The sequence below is a fragment of the Silene latifolia genome, chromosome 8, assembly GCF_048544455.1.
Source record: "Silene latifolia isolate original U9 population chromosome 8, ASM4854445v1, whole genome shotgun sequence".
NCBI lineage: Eukaryota > Viridiplantae > Streptophyta > Magnoliopsida > Caryophyllales > Caryophyllaceae > Silene > Silene latifolia.
Window position 1 is genome coordinate 75,436,553 of NC_133533.1, and position 11,396 is coordinate 75,447,948.

Genomic DNA, 11,396 nt, shown 5'->3' on the forward strand with positions numbered 1-11,396 from the left:
AAACTTACTCGATCGAGTAAGTATATAACTCGATCGACCATCCTCGATTTGTGCACTGCTCGATCGACTATAATTATCACTCGATCGAGTGACAGGGTGAATTGAATCACTCGATCGAGTAGATTTTTCACTCGATCGAGTGTCTGGAACACACGCAGCAACAATTTCGTCCAGAAACTCATCTATATCATCCTCCGGGGTATCTTCAGCTATCAAAACCCCGTCTTCTGGTACTTTTGACCCTTCATGAGTAAGGCCAACTTGGAGATTTGTTACATCGGCTGGATTGCATGTCGGTAGAAGCTTGGCTTGGTCTTTCGCGAGTGTTAACTGCGTGACTTGTTCTCTCAACTCCGCTATGACATTTTCTTTCCTATTGCACTTCTCCTCAAATTGCTGTGTTATGCTAAACATAAAGGATTTCAGTTCGACAATTTCTTGATTTGCAGGAGGAGGAACGGGTTGCGGCGCTGGCGTATAAAGAGTAGGAGCATTCCTTATTTCTTCGTACAGCTGAGAAAAGGGAACTCCTTGCTTGTATTTCTGATAAGCAAGGACACGCTCTGTACTCGCCAGGCATCCAATAGGGTCATGCCCTTCCATACCACATCTACCACATAGCTCAACATATTCAGTAATCGAACAAACCTGAGCACTCTACGAAACTTCGTAATCTCCACATTACCTAGACTTTTGCTAGGACCTTCCACTGCAGCATTTCGCCGACTCAATAACTTGCTTACTACCTCGGGGATTTCCATATTCAGAGACATGAATAGCCATCTCCTCAATGAGACGCCACCCTTGGTCATCTTCAACATTCTTCGTGAATCTCCTATTAGCTACGCTGTCAAGAATAGCTCTCTCGCTCCGATATAGTCCGTTGTAAAATTGAGTACAAAGGAACCATCGTTTGAACCCGTGATGAGGCACATAGCGGACGAGTTTCTTGAACCTAGTCCACGCCCCATTCAAATCTTCAGTGGGTAGCTGCTCAAAGGAACTAATCTGAGCTCTCAAGGTATTGGTGCGCTGCGGCGAAAAATATCGCCTGTAAAAGGCCAAGGCAAGGGAATTCCAGTCGGTTACACCGGCTGCCTCCCTATCAAGATCTCTCAACCACTCGCGGGCATCATCAACTAAAGAAAAGGGAAAGAGGGCTCCCTTCACTTTGTCCTGTGTCACCCCAGCAGAAAGAGGAATGGTAGAGCAATACTCCGTAAAAAGCTCTATATGCCTGCATGGATCTTCTTCGGGTACCCCCCTAAAGAGATTTCTCTCTACCAGATGTATATAAGATGGGTGGATTCCAAAGTTTCCCTGATCAGTAATGGGTAATAGGAAACCTTTTGGAAGTGAATCCACAGTAGGCTCTGAATGGCTGGCTAACTTGGGCATTCTGGCAAATAGATTTCACAAAGCAACAACTAACCTGCAAAGCTAATCAAAAACTTTGCAAAAAAAATGAGATCAGTCTCAAGGAATAAATTCCTTGAGACGAGAAACAAACTTAAATAAAGCAACAAAATTGCGCCACCTCCTCGGCAACGGCGCCAAAATTTGACAGGGCAGTCGTATACCTATCAAAAATAACCAACTGGCTCTAACTAATATAGCTAGGGAAGTCGGGTCGAATCCACAGGGAGATGGGAAAAAGTCAACTTAGTCTAAGTCCGTCTCGGTAACCGATTTGGGGGGTTTTAAATGATTGATTCTAAACTAATGATAAGGATAGGGAAGAGAAAATGAGAGAATAAAGATAAATCAAGTAGAGAAAACAGCTAAGACAGACGGTTCACCATAACCATTCAGTCAAGAAATCTAGATCTCAGGTCAATGCAGATACGGTCTGAGGAGCAGTGAATATCTCCTTTCGGTCTCAATTCGCCCTAAAGCACAAGTAGCTTAGCTTTCGCCCTAACTATAATGCCCTATTGTTCGCTACTAGTCTTGCCTATTCCAACCTTTCGGTCCAGGTCAAGGCTCATTAAGATATAAATGCCTAATTGCGTCGACTCAATTAAGCAGATACAATTAATTGCAGCAGTTAACAACAAAGATTATACCAGCATTAACCCTACGATTCGATTACTATCCTTTCATAATTATGGATCCCCTAAGGTCTTAGCAGAGGTGAATTAGCTACGCATCATCATTGAACTAATAATAATAACAAATAAACAATTGAAGCTAAACATAATAACAAACTAATAAGGATCGAAATAAAGCAATTATGATAACAATAGAGGGAAGAAGGAATTAAAGCAATGATTAAGAATTAAGGGATTAAGTATAATAATAGTACCAATCGTAATCCAAATCTGAGTAGTAAAGTATAAAGGAAGAGCCAAATCCAAAGAACAGTAGCAAGGTATAGAGTAAAGTGAATGATCGAAAAGAAGAAGAGAGAGAGAGTTACGTTGTTCCCCTACTCTATCTTATACGAAAATCCATCCTAAACTTAATCTATGGACTAATTACAAAGGCCCATAAGATAATTAGGCGGAAAAATTCTTTAGAAGGACAAACCACTCGATCGAGTGGAAATAAACCACTCGATCGAGCAACTGTGCATCAATCCTCTCGATCGAGTAGAAATAAACTACTCGATCGAGTACTCCTTGCTTTATCTCCTCTTGTGTATACTCGAAATGGTCGATCGAGCATCCTTAAGCATATAAAGCATTTGATCGAGTAGAAAACTACTCGATCGAGCTATTTAAGCACGCTAGACATTGAAACACCTTCCGAAATCAGCTCACGCGTCTCCAAAATGTCAGATTCCAAGCTCCGGCTCCTTATTCTCCATAAATGCATGCAATTGGGACAATTTAGGCTCGATTTAGCTCCTCTCTGGTTTATTCCTGCAATTTACATAAAACGAACCAAAGTAAATAATTCGGGGGTATTTGTAGCTAGATGCTACATAAATAGTACAGAAATGCGTGTAAAAATGAGGTAAAAACCTTATATAAAATACACGCATCAGTCATGGGGGCATGTCCAAGGTGTTCTTGATGTTGCTCAACACCTTGAAGAAGTAATCAAAAGCTTTGTTCATTATCATGATAAAGATCTTCAATAGACCTTTGCCCTTGTTGTCGGTCTTGATCGATAACATTACCAATGTAGGGATTTAAAATCCCTTCAAATTCATCGTCCCAAAGACCACAAACTTCATCTACTTGATCACTAAAGATATCTTGAGTTGATGGAGACAACTCTCCCACTTTCTTGTCTTGGTCAATGAGGCCATCCTCTTCATTGCTTGATTTGGTGAGCTTTTCAAGCTCTCTTTGTTACAATTCACTTGCTCTTTGAATGGAGCATCCTCAATTTTCTTCTTCCATTGAAGTTCCGACTTCTTCCTATCATCCTTCCGGCTATAATGATCAATCATAAAACATGGTTCATGCAAACGGGGAGCTCTCATAGTCTTGTCAAGATTGAAAGTTATGCTCTCATCCCCCACTTCTAGAGTGAGCTCTCCATGCTTCACATCAATCACCGCACCCGCGGTGTGTAAGAAAGGTCTTCCTAGAATGATTGGAATGTTGGAATCTTCTTCCATGTCAACAATGACAAAGTCCACCGGGATGAAAAATTTCCCAATCCTTACGGGAACATCTTCCCATATCCCTAATGGTGTCTTCGTCGATCTATCGGCCATTTGGAGTGTGATATTGGTGCATTTAAGGTCTCCCATCCCCAACCTTTTACTCACCGAGTACGGCATAACACTCACACTAGCCCCTAGATCACATAAGGCTTTGTTGATCGTGGTGTCGCCAATGGTACACGATTTTGAGAAGCTTCCCGGATCTTTGAGTTTTGGAGGTGAACTCCCTTGAAGTATTGCACTACTCACCTTAGTGAAGGCGATAGTCTCAAGCTTCCGGATTGACTTCTTCTTTGTGAGGATGTCTTTCATGTATTTTGCATAGGCCGGCACGTGATTGATTAATTCCGTGAAAGGAATTGAGACTTCCAAATTCTTCACAATTTCCATAAATTTTCCAAGTTGGTCATCAAATTTGGGCTTGGCTTGACGACTCGGAAAAGGAAGTATAATCACAATGGGCTCCTTCTCCTTGACCTTGTCTTCATTTTTCTTTGAAATTTCTTCTTTTGATGGTTCCCCATCCTTGGAGTTTTGCACAATTTCTTCTTTGTCACTAGCTTCCACAAATTCATCCTCAACTTGCTTCTTCGGTGCTTCATACCTTGTACCACTTTTCAAGTGAATGGCACTAACCGTTTCATGTCTTAGGGAATTACTTTGAGGTGGTAATTGCCCCTTTTGTCTTTGTGAGCTTGAAGATGCTAGTTGAGTCAATTGGGTTTCCAACATTTTGGTGTGAGCTAGGATGTTGTTGATGGTGGTTTCCTTTGCTTGACTATCCTTTTGCATTTGAGTGAAAAACTCTTGTTGATTCTTTTGCATTTGGAGGACCGCTTTTTGAACATCAAAACCTTGGTCATTTTTTTGATTGTATGGAGTTTGATTTTGGTAACCTTGGTTTTGGTTGTAAAAGGGTCTTTGATTTTAGTTTCTCATGGGAGGTGGGGTGTATGTTGGTTGAGGGTTTTGAACATTTTGGCTTTTGTATGAGAGATTTGGATGGAATTTGGTGTTTTCATTGTAATAGTTGGAATAAGGGGTACCACTCTTGTATGCTTGGAAAGCATTCACTTGTTCATTTGTTCCCCTACATTCACTTTGGTCATGTCCCAAAGTTCCACAATTCTCACATATCCCACTTGGGATTGATGAAGATGCCGTCATGGCATTAACATGATGCTTCGGTGAACATTTCATTTGATCCCATGTTGAGAATGTTCCTTGAATCTTCATAAAGACCGTTCCAAAATTGTTCTACCAAGAACCACTCGCTAAGTCCATGGTGAGGACATGAGCGACAAATTCCTTTGAACCGCTCCCAAGCTTCATACAAAGATTCTTCATCCCTTTGCTTAAAACCCGTAATTTGAGCTCTTAGCATGTTAGTTTTTTCCGGTGGATAGAACTTTTTGTAGAAAGCTAGAGCCAACTTCTTCCAAGAATCAATTCCGAGAGTAGCCTTATCAAGGCCTTTTAACCATTGTTTCGCGGTGCCAATTAGAGAAAAAGGAAATAAGACCCATCGAATTTGGTCTTGAGTTACACCGGTTTGAGAAATCGCATCACAATAGTCACAAAAGGTTTCCATATGAGAGTGAGGGTCTTCACTAGGCATCCCCCCAAATTGGCTTCTTTCGACTAATTGGATAAATGCGGATTTGGTAATAAAATTTCCGGTTAGATGTTGTGGTGTGGGAGTACCATTGGGTAGGTTCTCCTCGGTGGGTACGGAATGTGATGAAAACTTAGGCATTGTGGGTTGATTTTGTGTTGGATTTTGTGTTGGGTTCTCCTCACCTTCTCTTGCAAAAGGGTTGATGAACTCAATAGTATTTGGTTGAATATCTACAACCTCACCAATACCTCTCAAAGTTCTCCTATCAAGTCTTCTATTGGTTGTCAAAGTTCTTTCAATTTCGTGATCAAAAGGTAACAAGTCTCCTTCTGACCTTCTAGACATGCAAAATATCAAACAACTCGAAAACAATTAGAACAAACCTTGAGGAGTTTTACTTTCCCAAGGCAAAGAAAGACACAACTAATAAAAATATAAGAAAATCTAAATCAAGTTAACACCGTCCCCGGCAACGGCGCCATTTTTGGTCGGACTACTATGTCTTTCGGTTACTTGTCGTTAGGAGCACCTAGACCAAAACACAATTTATAACTTCACAAACAACTCTACAATTAGTAAAGAGGCAAGTAAAGGTCGGATCCCAAGGACGGGAGTTGAAATGAGATTTCTATTGCAACTAGTGGTGTCTTAGGGGTGTCACAATTGGGGTTTGATGTAGAAGGTCACTAAACTAAATAGCAATGAAAGTAAACAAGCAAGATGAATTAAAAGGGTTGTAAACAATTGATAAAAAGCACTAGGGTGTCATGGGGTCATAGGGGATTCATGGGAATTGATCATACAAACATGTTCTCAAATTATAAACAAGCAATTATTGTTGTGATGGATTGAGTTGGTTTATATCTTACAATCCTAGGAAAGTTTGGGTCCCGGAGCCGAATCGATTAGATTGTACAACACCTACAAGTCGACTTAATCTTCCCTACTCAACAATATGCATGGTCTAATGAGACTCGAGTTGGTTTATGTCTTACAAGTCTCATTGAAAAAATAGGTGATGGGTAAAAAATGCAAGGATTCATAGGCTCACATTTCATCAAACATAACATGTGCATAAGTTGAGATCACAACAAGCAAGCAAATAAACTATGAAAGCATATTAATTTAACCATGAATCATTCCCCATGTTGGTTTCCCTTAATTACCCATTAACCCTAGCTAAGGAAACTACTCACTCATTATCATGTTGAACATGCTAGCAAGGTTGTCAATCATACCAACAAAGTGAAACATGATGAATAAATGAAAGTAATTAACAATAATTAAAAAGGGATTAAGAGAATTATACCTACTAATGATTCCAATAATAAAGCAAAGAATAAAAGAAGTACTTGATGCTTGATTGGAAGGTTGTCAATCTCCCAATAATAACCCAAATAATCTTCAATTACCCAAAATAAAGGATGAACAAGAGAGAGATTAAGGAAATAAAACTTGTATTAAAACTTGATTAATTGTTGATTACAAGATTAAAGAGAGATTTGATTGATATTAACTACACTAAAGATTGCTAAGAAGAACATGCTCTTCTAATTAGACTAATGGGGTATTTATAGTGGGGATTAGGTGTGTGAATTAGGGTTAACTAAGGGCTTCAATGACGATTAAGTCCCTACTTAAGGAAACGCCGGTCTTTTTGGAAAGACTCCGGTCTCTAGAAAAAGATGTGCATCCTTCCTTGAAGCTTGAAGAAGACGAAATGAGTCTGCCTGGGAATCTGGGCGTCTTTAGCACGGGACGGGCGGATTTGGTGGTTTCTGCCTGGGCGTCTTGTGAAGAAGACGGGCGTCTTCTGGAGCTGTTGCCCGGGCATCTTGGACTGAAGACGCACGGATTGTGGTGGTGGAGACGGGGGTCTTCTGGGGAAGACGCACGGATTGCTGGGCAGTCTTGTTTCTTCTTCTTTTCTTCCTTTTTCTCCATAAGATCCTTGGGGATTTCCTCGGGGATGCAAGGATCTTTTCTCATCATTGCCCATCTACTATAGTATGTACAAAGGCCTTCTGATCTTGTCTCTCCTTGATGCTTGGTCATTGAATTCAATCAATTTAGTCTCGTTTTGCCATGAAAATGCAAGGTTTGCACTCCTTTCCTACCAAGGGATCAAAACCTCAAAGAATATGCAAAACAAAGAACTAAAAACAATAAATGACCCAAATATGCACTAAAAAGCATGGGAACAAGGCTAATTCGGGGACTAAATATGCTCTAATTATGGTCACATCAATTGTACAACAGATAAAATGGCAAAACCCCAGAATGACTTAGGTAACTCTGTTTGACTCATCATCGATCGAACCATATCTAATAAAGTTCGATTCCTCCTTTCAGCCACACCATTTAATTGTGGTGTGCCAGGAGGAGTTAACTGAGATACAATACCACCGTTTTTAAGGTGATCTTTAAAGTCATTGCTTAAATATTCCCCACCACGATCTGATCGTAATGCTTTAATCTTCTTATTTAATTGGTTTTATACTTCATTCTGAAACTCTTTGAACTTATCAAAGGCTTCACTTTTATACCTCATTAAGTAGATATACCCATATCTACTCATGTCATCGGTAAAAGTAATGAAATAGTCATAATTACCTCTAGCAGTGACTGTCATTGGACCACATACAATCGGTATATATTAAACCCAATAACTCACTAGCTCGAGATCCTTTTCCTAGAAAAGGTGAACGAGTCATCTTGCCAAGAAGACAAGATTCGTATGTACCAAATGATTCGAAATCAAAAGGTTTAATTACACCAGTCGACACTAGTCTTTTAATACGCTTCTCGTTGATATGTCTTAATCGACAATGCCATAAATAAGATTGATCAGGATCACCTGTTTGGAGTCTTTTATTATCTAAATGATAAACATCGTTGCAAGTATCTAGAATAGAAATTCCATTTATTGAAATAGCTTGGCTATATACAATCCCATTAAGGGAAAAAGTACAACACTTGTCTTTAATTACAAAAGAAAACCCTCCAGTGTCTAAAACGGATTCGGATATTATATTTCTAGATAGCGTTGGTACAAAATAACAATTATTAAGATGCAACTGCATTCCTGAAGCTAAACTAAGTACATAAGTTCCTACTGAAACGACAGCTAGTTTAGACCCGTTTCCCATTCGGAGATCGACATCACCCTTGTTTAGCTTTGTTATGCTTTTTAGGCCCTGCAAATGATTACACAGGTGAGAACCACAACCATTATCTAATACCCAAGTTGTATTTGAAGCATAATTTATGTCTATCATAAAAGATTCGGTTGAGAAATTACATGTCGGCTTCACAATGCCAGCTTTTATGTCATCCATGTACTTTGTACAATTACGTCTCCAATGTCCCTTGTTATTACAATAATTACAAGTGTCTTTAAGAGGATTACCCTTTATAGGTTTAGGCTTAGTAGAGCAATTCGCAATTGCTTTACCTTTGCCCTCTACCTGAACGGGCTTCTTACCCGCGTTCCTCTTAAAATGCTTCTTCCTCTTCACGTTAATTGCAAGCACATCTTTCCTTGTACTCCCACTCAATCCCATGTCCATCTCTGCTCGCACATGCAGAGAATGGAGCTCATGTAAACTCTTTTTCATGTTCGTCATATTGTAATTTACCCTAAATTAGGTAAATCTCTTGACGTGCGAGAGAGTGGAGCACTCGGTCCACCACAAGTTCGTCGGGGATTTTACATCCCAACCCCTCTAAAGTTTCCACGTACTCAATCATTTTAAGTACGTGAGAACTTACAGGTTGACCATCTTTGAGATTAGCCTCAAAGAAACGAACTGCGGTGTCATACTGAATTATCCTCGGGGCTTGAGAAAACATAGTTGAAAGCCTCGAGAATACTTCATGTGCATCGCGAAACTTGACACATTGCCTTTGTAAAGCAGGATCCATTGAAAAAATCAAAACATTTTTAATTGCGGCGGATTCCTTTTGATAATTTCAAAAAGCCTCCCTTACATCGGCAGTGGCCCTAGTACTAGGCGAAGGGGGAGAGGGATCGACAAGGTAGCGTAATTTGCCATCACATGCGGCAGCTAATCGAAGTTGTTCCTCCCAATCTTTAAAATTACGACCGCCGACTTTTAATACATATTTGTCCATAAAAGAACGTAGCCATGAATCTCTAGCTATGATGACGGTTTCACTAGTAGAAGTCATTGTGATTACTACAAAGGAAATAAAGGAAAGATTAACATTTATCGTCTAGAAATATTTAACTTGTGAAACTATTTAACAAGTTGCCATTTATATAATGATCCCCACTGAATTATATAAATGATTCCAAGATCCAATTTTATATAAACACGGGCACGGTGGACCGATTCAACCCATATTTATATAAATTTGGTGAATCAATATTTTGACTGATTCTACTACTAGAACTCTTGGTTGACGGATTTTCTTAAAATCTATCTTTTAGCCCCAGAAATAAATATGGGCACGGTGGACCGATTCAACCCATATTTATCCCGTTGAGTCCAACCAATTTTGACGTGTAACAACCTTTATTACCCTACTTACCCAACGTAAAAAGAGTGTACCTCGGTGATCCGAACCTACATCTAATGAAGAAGGGATTCATAGGTGCTATTATTTGGTAAGGCTTAATCTCAATTTTAAACAAATGTGAGAAATCTTATCAATTTAATTATCTATCACCTTTAAGTGAACAAAATTAGTGAATGCTAGACGATTAAATCGATAACAAAAAAAAAATAAAAGATGTAATGACGATTTGGCATGAATGCATATAAGAATTAAAACAAACAAGTCCTAATATGGCCACCTAGTTAATCTAATTAACTAATATTATTACACTTCGGAAACCAACTCCTTGGTCCCTTGAGTCTTCATAAATTGGCCTCCTTCTTTAGGATTTCGGAATGCCTTTCCGGAAACACCGTCTTCATGAAAACTCCGTCTTTAGATGCTTCATCTAATTACTAATAATTAAATTACATAACAATACCCTATTATACAATTTGTAATAAAATTAAAATAAAAACTATTAATTAATTACAAATTAGGCGATACGAAATCGCTATTAATTACAAAACAAGTCGATATTCCCTTACATTACGGGAAATACCAACTTCTACCTATGGCCATATTAGGAAAAATTACATAGTTATAATGCTAAAAAAAGCATTCACCCATGAATAAAAAATGCATTATGGAAAATAACATGCCAAATCGTCTAACTTACCAACAACGATCATTTGAGCTTGCTTTGACGGAATTTTTACCAATAAAAATTCATAATCAATTCTTAAAACAATTTTAAGATTTACTCATCATACTAATCTGGTCTAATATCAAAATAATTATTCTCAACAATTATCTTGAATTTATATGGGAATTAAAACACAATTATGACAAAAATGATATAATAATTCACAATTATCATACAAAAATTCCATTTAATTTAAAACTTTATGGAAAAATAAATTTCAAAGCCATGAACATTCTGGTCTTACACCAAAAATGCCATGCAAGTGAAAATTTTTGTTTTTAAAATTTATTTAAAACGATTTCACAATTTAATCGGTAAAGCGACAATTTTTACGATTTAATTCTAAATCAAACCATAAAAATTGAAATGACTTAAAATAATTTTTTTAAAATTTTGGAACAATTTCCAGGAGATAAAAATTCAAAAATTTCGAGCCCTAAAATTAAATCAATATTTATTTGCAAAATAACCATTATTTACCAATTTTTATGAAATAAAAATCAATAAACGACCTAAATTAATCACATTAATTTAAAGTTTCTATTTTTCTCATAAATAGAACATTTATGTGGTTATTTCTAAATAAATATGCATAAAATTAACATGCAATCAATTTTAATTAACTCTGAATTAATTTTAATGCATTTTTACTCAATTTTATGCCATTTTAAGTTATAAAAAGTGGAAAAATTTAATAAAAATCAAATTTTCGTCCCATATCATCCTAAGACCAGATTATTTACATGCAAGATCATATTATGTGATAAAGCTAATTTTAGCACATAATATCAATTTTATCAATTTATCTCATAAATTACTAAAATCGTTTTAAGACAACATGCATGTATTTAACAATTGCTCTGATACCACTTGTTAGTTATTTAGACCATGTT

The 11,396-nt window shown here is 37.7% G+C and overlaps 1 non-coding gene across 1 annotated transcript; it reads left to right on the plus strand.

Annotated features, from left to right (window-relative positions):
• The first annotated feature begins 4,896 nt into the window (after positions 1 to 4,896).
• Positions 4,897 to 5,003, plus strand: LOC141597602 (small nucleolar RNA R71). The gene has a single exon (XR_012522829.1). It is a non-coding gene; the product is annotated as a small nucleolar RNA R71 (small nucleolar RNA).
• Positions 5,004 to 11,396: the final 6,393 nt, after the last annotated feature.